The sequence below is a fragment of the Podarcis pityusensis genome, assembly GCF_964106645.2.
Source record: "Podarcis pityusensis genome assembly, chromosome: 15".
NCBI classification, from domain to species: Eukaryota; Metazoa; Chordata; class Lepidosauria; order Squamata; family Lacertidae; genus Podarcis; species Podarcis pityusensis.
The window spans coordinates 32,713,495-32,732,642 of record NC_138040.1 but is presented as its reverse complement, the minus strand read 5'-3'; the positions used below and the strand labels follow the sequence as shown (position 1 = coordinate 32,732,642).

Below are 19,148 nucleotides of genomic sequence, written 5' to 3'. Positions count from 1 at the left end.
CTTGCGAAGCAAGCCCATAGGAAAATTCGTCCTGCGAAGCAACTCAAAAATGGAAAACCCTTTCGTCTAGCGGGTTTTCCATCTTGCGAGGCATTCATCTTGCGGGGCACCACTGTATTACAAATATGATATTGTCCACCCTGCCCCAAATTTGGAAATCACTGTGCATGTAGTAATCATACGTATCAAGGTGTACTGCTCTGATTATGTGACTCCCAATCCCAAGACACTTGTTTCTCCCACTCTTTATTGGCATTTCAACATCTTGTAAAAAAACCCTGCTTTTTTTTCATGCCTCTGCTATTGTGATTATCTGTCCCTCCTACTAGTGCTCTGATGGTGACCATATGTTGCTTTAAAGCTTACTTTGTTGCTGTAACTTCATTCCTAACCTTGTTTGATTTTAATAGTATATTAATATTTACCACTTTGAGAACCTTCAGTTCTCAAAGTGGTAAATATAAATTTAAATTAAAAACAGAGTCAGGCACTAAAGATAAACCAAACTCTAGAGATAAAGGGTGTACCAAGCACTTTTTACAACCTAGAATCACAGATGTTCACTAGTAAAAAATTTTTCTAGATTCTACAAGTCACAACACTTTCCTGGAAAAAGGTTTAATTTAAAGCAACAGGTAAAGTGTTCCACTGATTCACTATGACTAGACTAGGGTGTTTTGTTTTTCGAGTCAAGTTTCAGCATGAGCTAGTAGGAACAAAAATATGCCAACTTGCCACAAAGCACCATTTCATGTTTCATCAAACACCACAACCATTTGAAGGAACTCGAACTTTTCCAGGGAATTTATTTCACAGAAACTTAGAATCATAGAACTGTAGAGTTGGAAGGGACCATGTGGGACACCTAGTCCAACCCCCTGCAATGCAGGAATCTTTTACCCAACGCAGGAATCTTTTACCCAATGTAGGTCTCAAACCCACAATCCTGAGACAAATTCTCTGTGTGCAAGTTACTGGGAAACAAAATACAATGGTGGCTTATTTCTGCAAGTATTAAATTCACATAAATCCATCTACTACTGAAATTGAAAGTCACTAAGAAAATCCTGTGTCTTGCAATGTCAACCAGGCTTATTATAGCTTAAGAGCTGAAGGCTACAACACTAAATAAAAAAGGACAGAACCAAATGCAAAAGAGCAGAGAAAGAGGGAAACCTCAAAATAGTACAGGGTAAAGGAGAGAACTCAAGTAAAACAGTAAACTGTCCAATGAGTATCAATATAAACCCTCCTCAGAGGCATTATAATTCACCTTAAACTAAATTTACACCCCCAAGGAACATTTCAACAAAATAATGTAGTAAATTGTCCATTTACTCTTTTATTAGAGTTCACTACATTTTTCCAGTCCCATTTTGAGACTTTCTTTCTTCATGCCATACAGAATGGTAACAGAAAACTTTGAAGAGTTTTTTGCAACCCTTAAAAAAATATTGATTTAACTTAGAAATTATGACCACTGATTATGACCACCGACCAATGAATACATATTTTAATGTATTTCCTTGCTCCTGACTTTTCAACATTTCTATTAGTTTAATTCTTGGAAACTATAAAGGCTAAGAAAAGTTGGGCAACTCATCATTGTAAGACTCCGTGGGTCACATAGCTAAAAAACTGTACACATTTTGCTGACATATTGCCAACATGATTACACAGTTGTGTAAGAAATTCTAATTATGGTGTGATGCCTAGAGAGAAATATTTTTCTCCTCTGAAAAACCAAAATGCTGTACATGTTTCGAAGCTAGATAGCGGCCACCACCCATTTATCTGAGCCACACTTCAATTGGTAAGCCTTTTACATTTTGCCTTGAGGTCTATAAATTTTCATTCTTGAACTCAACTCATAGGTCAACCAAATTACACATCTGCAAGCTAAAGGAATAGGGTAGGGCAGGATTTTCAACTGTTTTAATTATTCAATTGTTATAACGAGACACACAAAAAAGCAGCTTTGTTCTAAAACTTGGCATGCATATGGCCCTGACTATGTAATGCACACTAAACCATGTCGAACACATCTGGTTCTTAGGTATGGCCAATAACAGTCTAATGGAACTTGCACATGGAATACAGATGCGGCCTGGAGATATAATAGAACCATCTACCCTCTGACCTAGAAGCATGATTCTCTGTATAATATTCCACATTCCAAAACATTCTGACTAAAGTATGTCACAAGAATGGAGTAGAACACACAAGGTATGCCATGCCAGAAGTGCATAAACAACCCAGTAACAGTCCACACATCTCAAGAAAGCAAATCAAGCACGGCAGTACAGGTAACTTGCAACTTGTGTGCATTTAACTTGCACACATCCAGTTTTATGTGCTCGGCTAAAAAATAAACAAGTGGACGGAAATGGAATAGGTGTCTAGGGAAAAAGGCTTTGGCACTCTTACACACCCACTCAACCCAATGTGTTTTGGACTATATACGATTTTGGCTTTATGGGCTGTCCCTGGAGCGTAACCCCTGCAAGTTGAGAGTTGCCGGTACAGAAGAAGAAACCCAAGAAGACTGTTGGTGCATTTTCAGTAAGGAAATCCTTTTAGCTTTACAGTGCCTTTCTCCATTCACTAGTGTAAGCAATCAGTAGTTAGATACATTGCATTCAAAAAGAAAGCAAGGTACTAACATGCACAACAAGAACTAGGATTAAATCCAAATATGATCTCTCAAGTAGTCTCAAATTCAATTGCATGGAGAGAAAAGTAAGATGAGCCAACGTAGAGGCCTGAAGACCTATTAATTTGGTTTGAAAGACTAGAAAAATGACATTAAGGACATTCAGATATGATGAAGGAAGGTCTAGAGAACAAGTGTAGAGATCTGACATTTCATTCCATCACAATGCTCAGATGCCTCAGTACTGTTCTTTTGGGAAATTCCATAACTTAAATGACAGGAAGAGACACACACACAAGAATGCAAAAAGAGACTGCTGGATCAGGCCAGTGGCCCATCTGCTTCAGCAGCCTGTTCTCACACTGACCAACCAGATGTGTATGGAAAACCCATAAGCAGGATCTGAGTACAACAACACTCTCCCCTCCTGTGGTTTCCAACTTTGGAGGCAGAACATATCTATCAGGGTGGTGGTGGTGGTGGTGGTTGTTATTTATTGCTTACATTAATATACCACCTTTATCTTCCAAGGATCTCAAGGTGGTGTACATGGTTCTCCTCCCCCCACCATGTCATCCTCACAACAATCCTGTGAGGTAGGCTAGGCTAAGAAATGGTGACTGTCCCAAGATCATCCAGTGAGTTTCATGGCTGAGTGGGGATTCAAACCCTGCTCTCCCAGGTCCTGATGCAACACTCTAACCATTACACCACACTGCTTAGTATCCGCTTTGGCTAAAGAATGATGGTGTTCTGCTATTAAGTATCCACCAGTCGTTAAGTACTTGTGCAAAGGTATCTGAACTCTAGTCTAAAATAACTAATAACTTACAGTAATTTTCAACTGTACTTCCACTGACAATCTCAATAAACTATGGCAACTCTATAAAATATAGGCCAAAAGTAAGCCAGCTTATCAAGTCTTATTTTCTGTTGCAACTTGTACTATAGATACTATTTGTGATCCATAAAAGGAACATATATCTATTAAATCCACACCTGCAGCTACAATTTATAGCCACCCAGTCATCTACTACTATCTTACATCATAGGTAATTAGAATTCACTGAATTCATGGCCACAGGGAAAATACAAGTCCCATGAATGGGAACACAAAGCAAACACGAGTTCCACAGAATTTCAACCAGCATATGGTAGAGAGACGAAATAAATCTCACTCAATATGAAGTAAGAAAGGAGCAACTGTTAAGTTTTGACCTCATGTTATTTATTCTATACTTCACTGACATTTTCACCAAACTCAGTCTTGCTTGCATTTTGTTGGCATATATACTCGATTCAAATGAATTGGTGGACCACACTTTTTAACCTCCTGTAATTCTATCAAGTTTAAGGAAACCAAAACCCAGTGCAAATTTCCAGGTAACTCAGCAGAAGATTCCATGAGGAAATCAAGCTTTAATATTCCAAAATGTATCTCAACAGCTTCATCAGATCACAGAACAGCAGATTTACAACAGTATCATTTCAGTATTCCTTCAACAATTCAACTGTCTTATTAGAAAGATTTCTTGGATTGAAGGCTACAGCTATTCTAAAATTTACATGGTATCAACATTGTTTTTACAGCCCCTGATTTATGTGATATAATGCCAAAAATAAATCCACTTAGTGGTAGGCAAGTCTTGCACCAGCAGTCAAATGCTTTATAACTTATGTGATTACTGAAAGAGGATTAGAAGAATTAAATTAAGGAGTTGTGATTATTTGCTTTTTAATAATTTCTAATATTGTAGCCTCAGGTATTCAAGCAACAACTTGTTTGTTTTATTTAGAACATTTTATTTAGATTGTTTTATTTAGAATATGGGCAAAAAACGAAGTCTTGCAGCATCTTTAAAATTAATTTATTATGGCACATGCTTTCAAGGACTAAACCCCACTTTATCAGATTTATGGAATATGATGCTGAATGAGTAGCTACAATATAATACACATGACTATAGAGAAAGAGACAAAACATTAGCTGTCAGATGAGCAGAAAATGAAATGTACGAAACACAGATGGTGAAAAATGTATTAACGCTTAACTGTATGTAAAAAATTACAATGAGCGACATTGCTTTGTGAACAGTAACATACACATCCTGGCATTGCGAATTAATCAACACCTCTCTTTGTTCAAGAACGGTCAACTTAAGGTCAGTAAAAGAGTATTCTATGGTGGTGAAATGTTCGCCAATGGAATATGGTCCTTTTGGATGTAATATTTGTGTTTTCTCTCTCTTTCTTTGCATAAAGGCTACTGACCTGTTTGCCCTATACTGTATAGAATGCAGAAGGCCATTACTGGCAGATGATACTGTATATCATATTGGAAGACAAGCAGGTGAATAAACCCTTGATATTGTGGTTAACATTATTAGGTGCTTTAATACCTATTTTATTGCATCTGTATCTGGGCTTGTTGCAGTGTCTGATCCTTGCATTTGTGCCTCTGTTATGTGGTTTGTTGGCAATGGTGAGCAGCTGATTCAGGTTATTGGGGACTGCCGGTGAATCAAGGCATGCCTACTGCAAAATACAGTTGTAATGGATGATGGGTTGGAATAGTCTTAGCTGGGAGGTATAAGGTACAAAAAAGTGGTGTTCCGACACCTTCTCCATATCTGTCCAGTACAGGACAGGATTTCATAGAAAGCTGGAAGAAGTTCCATAGGCAGGAAGAGGCTGCTGACCTCCTCTAACATGCCCTCACTTTCAATCACAGAGAGCACCATCAGGAGGCTGACACTGGATTCCAAGACTTATTCTTCTAATAGTTCAATTTAGGACCCTAGGGGCCCACACCCAATGCACTGGCTGGTACAGAATACACAAATGTGCCCCCAGTTACTAAATAGTAGACTGAGAGAAAATTTCTCCTCACTTTTCCTGATACATGGTCTCCATTATCCATGTTTATCTCCCATATCTGTTTGCCTAACTTATTCCATCACCCTCCCTTACTGATATGTCAGCTGACTGCATCATGCTTTCTCTTGTGCCAACATCATGCTTCCTGCATATATGCTGTGAGGGGTGAGGAGAGTATGTTCACTGCCTATACTGCCAACAAAGGGCTCAGGTAGAAAGACAGGGATGACGATCACCACTTCTCTTCCCTCACACTCAACAAACGTGCAGAATCAGAACCCACAGCCTGCTGCCTTCTCACTTCTAAGATCACATACATTTCCTGCCTGGTTATGACTGCCTTAGAGATGCCCAGACCTCAATGGACTTGTCATAAAATCACAACCCCATTGTTGAAGCAGTGAGGTAAGTAAACCCTCAGTGCACTGTGCATCTCTGCCTCACATGCATCCTCAATGCCCAGCAGATTAGCTAGACTCCACCCGATTTTTCAGCACAGCTGTCTTCCACACACTCTCTGTACAGCTTACTTACACCAATTCCCTGCTTTGTTACTTGCCACCTACTTTTCTATGGATACAAACATACAAGCAGCCCTGCTGGATCAGACCAAAGGTCCGTCTAATCCAGCATGCTGTTCTCTCAGTGGCCACTAATTTCTAAAACCTTAATGTCAGCCTTCCCCAACCTGCTGCCCGCCAGATGTTGTTGGACTTAATTTCCATCAGCCTCAGCCAGCTAGTTGTCTAAAACATATGGAGAGTACTAGGTTGGTGAAGACTCATCAAGACAGCTGTAGACAGTAGACTCATGTAAAACCCTACAGGTAGCAAGAAAAACCATTTTCAGTAGAGACAGAGAAAGTTACCTGCTATTTACTGATACGTTTTGCTGAAGTTATTGAGCACAATGAACCATCAAAAACTGGCATCATAAAGCAAATGCTACATCAGTTACCACACAAAATATAGATTGGAATACTCACTTATGACACATTTCTAAGGCAAACATCAGTACTACATAAAATGCCCCAGGCTACTTTAAGATAGTTTACTTTACATTAAAAGAACAGACTTGGCTGCAATGCTAAGATAGCATTACATTTTAAAAACTGTGCCCTTTCTTCAAGTCACTATCCAAACTTGTTTCTGTGGTTTTCAATACATAGTTTTATTGTGCCAATAACTTGACATGGACTGACTGCCCATCTAGTTTTTAAAAGCTTAAATCTTCTAATATACAGAATACAGTGCATATATTTTTTGTACTTTGATAACAAATGCATGTGTGTGCAATTCGTGCTTTGGTGAACCCATTCCAAAAGAGAAAGCTGAAATCAAGAATTTTGAATTTACATTCTAACAGACAGATAGTAGTGCTAGTATGACTCCCAAATTACTGTTTTCTTTGTTTCCCTAAAGTTATAGCTGTTGTACTATCAAACATGAAAGTGTCTAAAGTTTCCTGAACAGGTACTGTATTCACAAATAGTGCTGCCTTTGCAGCTGACCAGCAGAGGGAGTACGTCACAGCCAATGTTCTGCATAGCTGAAAAGAATTTTGTAAACATCACAAACTAGATAATTTTACTAAACAGAAATAGAGAAGATCAATGTTTGCAGAACATGAGCAGAGAATGCCAACTTCTCAGAATAAAAATTGTGTTGGAAATAAAATCTTACTTTCAAATGTTAGTACTACAGGAGAGATTCAGCTGTCATCCTAAAATATTAGCTCTTGTGTCAATCAATATAATACCATTTTATCATTTTCCCACTGTTTTGTGCTTTTACCACGCTGACATTTAAGCTATTTATTATACTTGTTAGCGCACATCATACCTAATTATGCTTAAATGAAACTTACAAACAAATAATATTCCAATCTTACTTCAGAAGTATATTTCATGCAACAGATTGAATTAAATCTAAGGAACTCCTTACAATTTTCTTCCCCCTTCATATGCTCTATTTTAAAATATCCAAATGATAAAGTAGAAATGCTACTGGAAATGTTTGTCATTGCAACTACTAAAATTGGATTCCAAACTCAGACAGTACCAGAAACAATCTTAGCCAATACTGATGTTCAGTGCTTTTTTCTGGGGGGATGCATGCCCCTTAACATTTTGTGAATCTTTGTACTTTTGTCCATTTACTGTATTTATTTTTCCCAATTTGAACTATAAAATGGTGATTTTCTTGAGTCAAAATGAGAGTACCCCTAAACATTTTTTAAGGGGAAAAAAAGCACTGCTGGTGCTGTAAATCAAATCATTACAATTTCCACATTTAATGTACATATACAAATAACAACAGAAAATCTAAACCCTGAAATTAGCACACCCTCCAAGAATCATGTTAAAGAATAAGCTTTGCTTCCTAAACCTTTTCAATTAAAAATAATGTTTAAAAATTGGAGCAGGTAGAGGGAAGTAGGTATTTAGAGAAGGGATTGTCATCCTTAATAGTAAGCCACATTACACAAGACTACCTGTGCAGTCTTTGTGATTATGTTCAGGCAAGGTGCAATATTCAATTGCTAAGTACCTTGGTTGTTTTAATGAAGTATGTCTAAAAAATAGACAGGAATTCCATGTACAAATTGTAAATGGAAACAATGGACCACATACGAAATATACCATTTAATATAGAAATATGATAATCACCAAATGATCAAACATGTATAGTGCAATCCATATATATTCTTGCATACAAATCATATACTACTTGCATATGTTATCAAAAAAATAAGATAAAAAGATAATGAACACAAACTTGGAACTATTGAGAAATGCTTCAATTACCAATATTTTTCCTGTGGGGGAAGATGAAAAGTATACAAATAAAAGGTTAATTACCAAGAATCTGTTACTTATTCAGACCTTTTAAAAAAAATCAGCGTGATCAAAATAGTGCTCTAGAGGCTTCTCTCAGCAAAAATCTGTGCTTTAAACAGTACCACAAATATGATTAAAAATAATCAAAAAACCAAATTTATATTAACTGGCAAATAAAAAGTACACACCATTGCCTGTTATATTCCATCTTATTAAAAAGACTCACCCACTCCACAAGTCTAAGTGCTTGCACTGATAATGGTTTGCCACCGGTTTGCTTCTTCAGACTGAGAAATAAGTGATGGTTTCAATAATAAGGGTGGTTGAACTAATTTCAGTGCCTTAAGTAAAGTACAGTTCTCTTTAAACATCAGTGTCTAACTATTCGTATTCTTTGGGGTTGGGCTTTTCTCTCACTAGATAAGCTGTTAAGTCATGCCTTGATTTTAGATCTGCCAACATACAGATTCTTCTGGTGTAGCCTCCCCCACTCATCATCAAGAGTGATATACTTCTTGTTCTATTTTCCCCACCCCCACCCGTATTACAAAAAAAGGCACTGCAGGGCAGAAATTCCTCAGGTGCTTGCTAATGGAATTCCCAGGGTCTATGAGCCGCTTCGGGGATCAAGAGATCTCATAGCCCCTGCTGGGGTAAGAAGCAACGAGTCTGTTCCATTTAATCAAATACAGAATGAATTTTCAGCCCTATTCACTAGGTTGTCTCCAGGGCTCCAAAAAAGCACTAGGGAGCAAGAATCACACTAATGTGGCTCTTTCAGGCAGATATAATTAGTTTGATTTTAAAGAGTCACATTAATATCACCTCAGTACTATTACCCAGATTGTGCGTGACAGCGATACTGTACATCACAAGGCTGAAAAAGGGAACTAAGGAAATATTAAAAGAATCATACAAAATGCTACATATTCTACAAAGGGATGTTTCCTATTATTGCATACTGCATGGTTTCATTTTAACAGCAAGACATTCATGCTTAACTCTTTGAGCATGAAAACAAGCTAGCAGTGATTAATTTTTCCTTTAGATTTTTAACCTTAAAAATGAAATCTCTTTGTACATGACACTGATGTTGCTGAATACCCTGAGTTTTGAAAATCATGAGATATAACGAATGCCAAATGGCCCTGGGAGATAACTTTTATGGCTAAAAGTCAACGGATATTTCACAGTTAGATAACATTAACATTTAAAATAATATTGCTCTAAATCCTGTTTAAAATGTGCTGCCGACAGACTACAACCATTATTACTTGTGAAAGGAAACTGTCAGATAATAGGTCATAATGAACTAGATTCAACCCCTAGTTTATGTACATGTTATAACTAAAAAGAAACACTCGCCCCGAAAAAATGTAAAAATACATCAAAATAGGTCTGCATGTTTTTTATCCATCATGGAAAAGCATCAGATTATAGGCCTCCTAAATTGAGTTCAGTACCAAGTCCTCTCTCACTTTGACAGTAAAAGGAGTACAACAGTTCTTGCTCTGGTACATAGAAAACTCATTCTGTACTGTTTTGCTGACCTGGCTGTCTAAACAATCAATTTAATTCACTTGAAAGTCAAACCACCTGCCAGACTGGGCAAGGATTATGAAACCTACAAACTAAAGCAACATGATCCAACTCTTTACTGTGTCCTTTTTGAGAAAACTAAATGACACTGTAGAGTTCTTTTCTCAGGAAAAATCATATTTGAATACAAAGTTTTAAAACCAGCCAATCCTCTGTTAAGAATGATACAGGGTTAAAATCACAACTGATCTCCTTTTGACACAAACACAAGTGTTTTGACACAGAATCATAAATACTCTGCTTAGAAATCAATAGAGATAGCCTCCAGGAACAGCAGATTGAGGCATCAATCTCCTGCAAGTTTGGTTAATTAAGATGCTGAAAGAACTTAATGCTAAGAATTCTCTTATGTAAACCCACAAGTCACAGCGAATTATGTTCCTGATTAAGTAAGCAAACTGTTCCTCTGAAATTAGGTACAGTACAGAGAAACAAACTTTTCTTATTTTATAATATCTTTCTTCCACACAACTCATTTGGACACTATGCAATTTTAACATGTGCATAACAGATAGCGGCAATGCAGGCTGCTCCTGGTAAGAATGCTTTCTAGTTGAGCAGCAGTTAACAACAGTTAATTTAAACTTTCCAGACAAAATGTGATGTTTCATCTCAGCCCAAATGAGAAGAACTCCCAACATGTAGTTGCTATAAATACTTTTTAAGAAAAACAAGATGCAGCTTACAGTTTCATGTTCATAAAGAGATGTGCCAGAACTTAAAACAGTTTGAAGTTGACAACCAAGCTTCTCAATCACATTTCCCATTGAAGTGCCAGGAACTGCTTTTGGCTCTATCAAAAGCAAGTTTCTGATCAAGAAGGCATCAGAAGACTGCAGACATGGCAGCTGCTTAGGATCCAATTATCTGCTTCTATGGGATTTGGTCATGGATATACAGCATCCATGCCTTAACCAGAAGGAACAGAATACCTTCCAGTTCACACAGGTAATCACAGGTATTCTTCCTTCCACCTGTACACACTAGAGCTTTTGGAACTGCAACATAAATGACAGGAACACAATCAGGTAAGGTTATCCCTGACTGCAAAGTCAGGTAACAAAAAGTAGGCAGAAGCATTTTTTGACATTAAAGGAAGTCTAGGATATGGGGGCAGAAGTCTTAAAAAGTGATGTCTTGTACTAGGCTAACTTATTTTAAAGTAAAGTAATCAAGTGCAAGAGGGTATATTCATACCAATCAAAATATTTCATCCATTGTCAGGTAAAAATGAAAGGTAAAAAAGAAAGTTAAGAGTCATCTGCCTCCAACCCCCCCCCCAAAAAAAACTTTCACATTTATAAATGGAACCAGGAGGCGTTGGTTATTCCAGAACCCCAGTGTTAGTTTGCATATGCACTCTGCAGAAAAGTACAGCTGAGTAAGAGGTGCTCATCCCTTTGTATATAGGGGGAAAGCTTGGGGGCACTAAACAACAAACAGATTTTTCAAGTGCCAACCTTAGAGGATGGATACCGTGATATCAAAAATGACACCCATAATTAAAGACTAATGTCATAATGCTTCTTTCTTTTCACAGTTCTAGGATTTAAAAAGATACTATTTCAGATTAAACAAACTTTATTTCCTCAAATTCCAGAGGAGTAGACATGGTAGCTTATTAAAGCAAACACATATACACAGAAGAAAGTCTTGGGGCACTTTAAGAAGCTTTATTATTATCAATTGCATTCATTAGATGCATTTTTCAAAAAAGAGACCTAAAGTACTTTGTAACGTGAAACATGAATTAAAACCAAATATAAACACCAGAATACAATAGAAACCTCACTTCTATAACATATTTAAAAGCAATATACTTATTGTGGTATAAGTTTACATGGGCTACAGAATCCCACTTTCATGAACTGTGATCCAGTTTAGATGTGGCTGGCTGGATCATGCTTCATGTCTTTGAATAAAGCAAATGGTATCTGCGGCACAACTTAGAGGAGCAGGTTTATTATGGCAGCAGCTTTCGTGAAGCTAACATCCCGGATAAAACTGTCTTCCAGGTGCCATGAAACATTGCTGATGCTTCCGCCTCAGCGCAAAACCTAACTGCTTCTTGCCTTGATTGAGTGGGCTGCTTGCTGCACGTAGCCCACATCAGCTTACTCGCATAATAAATCAGCGAGCCTTTAAAGGGGTCACACATGTGCGCACGTGTTTATTTGTTTCGCACATTGATGACCCGTGTTGTTGGGTTTTTTACAGGGTGTGTGGGTGTTGTGCATTGGGGAGGGGGTGTCCCCGCCAAAATCAGCCTGCAGCTAACACCCGGCTCTTGCTTCGGATCCGATTCGTTTACACACAAACGCGCCCCACTTCCCGGTTCAGAGTACAGTGTGCGACGACCCGAGGTTTTTTCTTTACACGTAGCCGTAAAAACGAACCGATTGTAAACACCGAGCCTCACCATTTAACTGAAGAGCACCTCCTCCTCCTCCTCCTCCTCTCTGAGGGCCCTCAGCAGCTGCAGCAGCGTCCCCCGGCCCTACACTTTGCCCTCCTGAGGTGACCTGTAACTCCAAGCGCGCATACACACGTACGCGCGCACACCCAGGGCTGGCCGGGCTCAAGGCATTCGGCCCGAAGCCCCGGCACTTCTTCGGCCTCTCTTCATCCCCTCACCGGCTTTTAACACACCCACCGCAGCCAACCCGCCCCCACTCCCACCCCCCACCCCCCGCCAGCGCCGCGGCTCCCCTCCTTCTCACCTCTCCTCAGCGGCAGCAGCGGCGCTGCCTGCGCCCATAGAGCCCTCGCTCCCACTCGGCAGCCGCCCCCCAGTACATTCCAGAGAGAGCAGGCGAGGCGGACGGGACCCTCCATCCAACACCGACCGACCAACCGGCCAGAGCAGACCGTCCCGTCCTGCGCCGCCGCCGCAGCCAACGAACAACACACGACTCTCAAGCACTGACGGACCGATTGACTGAACTGAGGGAGGGAACGCGCGCGCGCCCGCGCGAGCCAGCAAACGACAGGCGCGCGCTCGGCTCCGCTCGCGAGGGTAGGTGGGTGGGTGCGTTAAGCTCCGCCCCCATGGCCCGCTCGCGCCCGAGCGCAGCCTCTCACAGACGGAGAGGGAGGCGCGCGCTTGAGGCTCCGCCTTCCTCCTCCTCCTCCTTCTCCTCACAAGTCAAAACGGCTGGGCTCGCGCCTCAAGCGCCGCCCACCGCGCTCTCTCAGCCAAACGGCGGTTTCCTTTGCCTTCCCGCGCTCCTCCCTCCTCCCGCCACCGCAACACTCTTGGAATGTACCAATGGCGTAAACAAATGGAAGGTGGGGGGGGTGCGTGCGTAAAAGAGCGAAATCTCAATCCTGGCCGAGCCGCGTCCGTTGCTTAAGCGGAGATGTGAGGGCGGCGAGTTTGTTGAGGAAACGGCTGGCTTCGAAGGGGGGCGCCGCCGCTTGGAAGTCCGAGAAAGGAACAGCGAAGGTGTTTCTCTCTTCCTCCCCCCGTACGAACATGGGCGTTGCCGTCCAGAAAAGGAGGCGGAGCTGCGGGCATGTGTAACTCTGTTTGACCTCCAGTTTTCTCAATGAGATCCAGCAACGTGCGAAGTTCGTGTACGGTTTGCTGTGGGCTTTATCGCTGCGCACTTTACTGAGATGAACGCTACGATCCTAGTGTCAGAAATAAACCCCATTTAGTTTAGTGGGACATGCTTCTAGGTCAGCAGGTGTGGGATTGCAGTGTTGCTCCTTTATAAAACCCATTTTTTAAAAAAATTACGTGTGTTATTTATTCATAGAGGCAGTGCTTTTTTTCTGGGGGGACGCAGGGAGATGCATACCCCTAAACATTTTGTGAATCTTTGCACTTTTGTCCATTTACTGTATTTATTTTTCCCGATTTGAACTACAAAATGGAGATTTTCTTGAGTCAAAATGAGAGTACTCCTAAACATTTTTTAAGGAAAAAAGCACTGCATAGAGGCATATGATAGCAGTTTAAAGTGACCAGAGCACCACAGGGCTCACATATGTGAGAGGCAGTGCGCTGCAGTGGTTAGAGTGCCAAACTAGGGCCTGGGAGACTAGGGTTCAAATCCTCCCACTCAGCCATGAAGCTCACTGAATATCCTTGGGTCAGTCACTCAGAGCCCTCTGCTCCTCCCCCTGGAGAGTCTGTCTGGGAATTATACATCATGGAAGAAAGGAGAGATATAAAGGTAGCAATTAAACAAAAATAAACAAAGGGCAACTTGCTGCTGGGTCTGCTTGATGGCCTGTAGCTGTAGACAGGTGAGCTAGTAAATTATCTGAAAGTCTTCTGCAAGGCTGAGTTAATATATTTACCACCAGCAGCACGGAATGCTATATATCAGAGGTTCAGTTTTATGCCTGATGTCCCCAGAGGCCACAGTGATGATATGCATAACAAATTCTGAAATTAAAAATGGCCATGTGTCATAAATAAATAAAGCTACTCATTTGCTAACTAGAACTTCTCTCCTTGGGGAAGCTGAAAACCTTGAAAGGAGTGCCACGGGGTTGATTTTTTTGCACTGGCACAAAGCCAGTGTAATTCTAATGCCATAAATAAAATTCTACACTTGATACACAGAGTGCAGTCTCCTGCTCTCATTTGCTATTGTGATTCCTTTCTTTGCCACACTTACCCATTCATAATGAAAGGAAAAAAATTGAAATATGCATTCATGAAATTCAATGCAGTATCTTATCTTTGCTCAAGAATGCATGTGCCCCTATCCTGTACGTATTACCATCCCAGGAGTGATGATCTTACTTTCTAATAGCTGTAGCACTTGAGTAGCTCCTGCAATAACTCTTGCTCTGATCAAGTTTACCTTTGGTAACACATGCAAACATACAGTCCTGAATATGCCTTATGTCTCTGATACATGTTTATTTGGAATTAAGACCATTGTGTCCAATGGGGGCTTGTTCCCTAATAAGTTTGTTTAGCCTCCCCAACTGTCTCCTTTAACATATAGAGATATGGGGAAGAACAGTCATAAAATATTTCTAAATCTTTAATGACAATACACCATGGGCAATTCAGCTAGCTCCAGCTGAGGTGCTCATTTATATAGCACCCAAAAAGAGTGGAAATGTATCACCTCAAAAAGAGGACAGATTTGCAAAAAACTTACGTATCTAATTTATATGTAAAAAGTAAAGGTAAAGGGACCCCTGAACATTAGGTCCAGTTGTGGCCGACTCTGGGGTTGCGGCTCACATCTCGCTTTATTGGCTGAGGGAGCCAGCATACAGCTTCCGGGTCATGTGGCCAGCATGACTAAGCTGCTTCTGGCGAACCAGAGCAGCACACAGAAACGCTGTTTCCCTTCCCGCCGGAGCGGTACCTATTTATCTACTTGCACTTTGATGTGCTTTCAAACTGCTAGGTTGGCAGGAGCAGGGACCGAGCAACGGGAGCTTACCCCGTCGCGGGGATTCGAACCACCGACCTTTTGATCAGCAAGTCCTAGGCTCTAGCACCACCCGCATCCCCAATTTATATGTAACGATGTAAAATTAGGAAGAATTGCTATCATTTAACTAAAATAACATCTCACAGTAGTGGGAACAACTATGGCCAGGTGTCTGCTTTTTCTTCTGTGCAGGTGTTCACTGTTGATCTCAAACTTCATGGCACCTGCTCTCCATTCTTGGGGTTCTTTCTCTTTAAACGAGACTTGGACGCTTCCAATAGAGGAGTGTCAGCCCAATAGAGGACTGCCCATTGTAAATTAGGGCACACAACCACCCTAGTGACATTATATGTCATCTGGCTGTGGTTAGAATCCACTTGAACATTGTGGAGTTGTTTAACAACGAAACAAACAAACAAACAGAAACCCAAAAGAAGCTTCTATTTTTCCTGTCTAAAAGAAGACAGATTGTGGCTGCTGCATGTTTGGTTGACTTTTAGGTGTTCTAAAAATAAGCATTTTTGGAAGGATCAACGTCGCTAGACAAAACAAGATTCTTTGTTGCAGGCCATATATATTGACATTAATAGTGAAGCAAAAACAAAGGGTTTAAATTAAGCAAAGCGTTTTCAAAACCCCACCTCCACCAAGTTTTAAAATAAATATAATGGAGTCTTGGGGAAAAGGGGATCTCAGGAAATGGCTGGCTCTCATCCAGGTAAGTGCTTAGAAATTGTAATACTATTAGCGAAAACATTTCTTTCAAGGAGTGAAAATAAAAGGTTGTTGCTTCCATAAGAATTCATGGATAAACTTTATACCAACAGTGAACTCCTAACCAATAAGATATGCACTAGGATGCTAGGGAAGAGACTGACCATCATTGCTCTGCCCAACTTCTTATTTTTGCTGCTGCCAGCCTCCTCTGGAGTAAGGATTTGGGAGCCAGCTGTATGTGTCATCTAGCCTGGTGAGAGGACCCCTCCCCTCTGAGCTGTGAGCTTTATTGTCAGTTAACTCTTGTTTTGCTTTGTATTTACAGTACTTAAACCTATATTGTGGTGTGTGTGTTTTGGTAATACTGAATTTATTCTGTGTTTGTTAACTTGTCATTTTTGAAATTTACTGACATGCTCTATATTTTGTATATTTGTATTTTGATTTTTGGATGTTTGCTGTAAGCCACTTTGGGTGCAGCCCATTGTGGAAGAGTGGCATGTAAGTAAATTCAACCAACCAGGTCTACTGAGAAATAAGTCCTGCTGAAGTCAGTGGGGCTTGTTCCTAAGTAAGGGGGTTAGGACTGCAGCCTAAATTCTTACACAGATCAGGGGAAGCAACAGTGCCGCTCTATTCTGCCTTGGTCAGACCACACCTGGAATGCTGTGTCCAGTTCTGGGTACCACAATTTAAGAAAGATATTGACAGGCTGGAAGATGTGCAGAGGGGGTCAACTAAGATGGTCAAGGGTCTGAAACTCTGAATGGTTGATGGAGTTTGGTGTGTTTAGCCTGGAAAAGAGGAGACTGAAATGAGATATGATAGCTACTGTATTTTTTGCTCTATAAGACTCACTTTTTCCCTCCTAAAAAGTAAGGGGAAATGTGTGTGCGTCTTATGGAGCGAATGCAGGCTGCGCAGCTATCCCAGAAACCAGAACAGCAAGAGGGATTGCTGCTTTCACTGCGTAGCGATCCCTCTTGCTGTTCTGGCTTCTGAGATTCAGAATATTTTTTTTTCTTGTTTTCCTCCTCCAAAAACTAGGTGCATCTTGTGGTCTAGTGCGTCTTATAGAGCGAAAAATACGGTATCTCAAGGGCTGTGACTTGGAAGACGGAGCAAGCTTGTTTTCTCCTGCTCTGGAGGGTAGGACTCAAACCAATGGCTTCAAGTTTCAAGAAAGGAGATTAAACACCAGGAACAACTTTTTGACAGGAAGATCTGTTGGACAAGAATGGACTTCTTTGGGACGTGGTGGACTCTTCCATCAGAGGTTTTTAAGCAGAGGCTGGGTGGCCATTTGTCATGGGTGCTTTAGTTGAGATTCCTGCATTGCAGGGGGTTGGACTAGATGACCCTCGGGGTCCCTTCCAACTCTACAATTCTATGATTCTATGATGCCTGGTGTGGGATACCACTTTTGAATACGCCCACCACCACCAAATGAATAAAAACAGACTCCCTGTAAATAAATAAAAAAGCACACAAAGGTCCGTATAGTTAAAGCTATGGTTTTCCCAGTAGTGATGTATGGAAGTGAGAGTTGGACCATAAAGAAGGCTGATCGCCGAAGAATTGATGCTTTTGAATTATGGTGCTAGAGGAGACTCTTGAGAGTCCCACGGACTGCAAGAAGAACAAACTTATCCATTCTTAAGGAAATCAACCCTGAGTGCTCACTGGAAGGACAGATCCTGAAGCTGAGGCTCCAATACTTTGGCCACCTCATGAGAAGAGAAGATTCCCTGGAAAAGACCCTGATGTTGGGAAAGATGGAGGGCACAAGGAGAAGGAGAACGAGATGGTTGGACAGTGTTCTCGAAGCTACCAGCATGAGTTTGACCAAACTGCAGGAGGCAGTGGAAGACAGGAGTGTCTGGCGTGCTCTGGTCCATGGGGTCACGAAGAGTCGGACACGACTAAACAACAACAAACTGGCCCAAGGCTACCCAGGGAGCTCCATGGCTGGGCAGAGATTTGAACATGTGTCTCTCCAGTCTAAATGCTCTGTCCACTGTGCCCTACTGAAATAACTTTGGGCTCTTTTTGAGACTGTGTTTTTAAACACCTGGGTGCTGTTTCTGGCAGTTTTAAGAGCTTATTTCACATTACATCAGTTTTCAAATGAACTTGTGGCATGACTAAAATGAAGTGTGTGTGTGTGTGTGTGTGTAGTGGAACTGCCCTTGAGGATGCTGAAATGTTTCCTTACTCATCAGACAAAATTAGTTAATATTTTGCTGAGTTTGCTGCAAAGGAAATATATTCAGCCAGCAAATCTCTGCAAACAAAACAATGACAAAATAAGACAAATCAAAAAGTGATTTATCTGCAAGGAACAGAAGACATGGCTAGCATGTTTTCTCTATATCGCCTCTGTTAAATGTGGTTTGCTTCACTTACATACTCCACTTGCCTGCTTCACTTAGATACCCCTTTTTAAAATTTCTTTGCTCTGTAGAGAATAATGATGCTAAGGGAGTGAATCAAATCCAGTCCCCTGCCAGGATGTACTCTATACCCCAGCATGGTGCTCTCTCTGCCTCTCCTTCTGTTCCCTAAGGAAAGGACAGTCCTGCTGACGACAGCAGCTAAAACCCAGGCAGAGATCCTTCAAGGCAGGCCACAATGCAATTTTCTATGGTCTCAGATTAAACGTCCTTTCTCCCCCGCTACCTGTCTGTCGGAGTGCTGCGGAGGGGATGTATAATCAGCGGAGGCTATTCATTCACCTCCGCTTCACATTCTTCTACCTGCATTCCTGGATGTGTTTCCCATCCCACATTTATTTCAGCTGGATTTGTCAGAAGCTTAACTCGCAGCTAATTAGCACCCTAGAATGGCTGTCTTTTCTACTAGGGTACCTCCACAAAAGGTTTACCTTGTGATTAAAGTTGGGTGCCTCGGGACAGCACCCTTGAATGCATCCTTCTGCATTCTTTCAGAATTAAGCCTGGAGGAGGAGGGTGGAGTGGTGGGGGAAAACACCCACATTTTCTCTAATCCTAAGAAAAAACAAAAACAAAAAAAAGCCCTGAAAGAGGACTTAACT

At 40.9% G+C, this 19,148-nt stretch overlaps 1 protein-coding gene and 1 long non-coding RNA gene across 5 annotated transcripts in view; one reads left to right on the top strand and one right to left on the bottom strand.

Annotated features, from left to right (window-relative positions):
• CDON (cell adhesion associated, oncogene regulated) overlaps positions 1-19,148 on the bottom strand; it is a 116,372-nt gene that overhangs the window by 46,517 nt on the left and 50,707 nt on the right. The window contains exon 1 of one of the 4 annotated variants that reach the window (XM_080982330.1): positions 12,689-12,846. The exons of 1 other annotated variant lie outside the window; for it this stretch is intronic. The gene's annotated coding sequence lies outside the window, so the exon portion shown is untranslated. Of the gene's footprint in view, positions 1-8,595; positions 8,760-12,387; positions 12,524-12,688; positions 12,847-19,148 lie in introns of those variants that run through there. 2 more of the 4 variants (XM_080982333.1, XM_080982332.1) reach the window with 2 other exon arrangements.
• LOC308464648 lies at positions 1,145-5,031 on the top strand. Its single transcript, XR_013980117.1, has 2 exons — positions 1,145-2,306; positions 4,916-5,031. It is a non-coding gene; the product is annotated as an uncharacterized lncRNA (long non-coding RNA).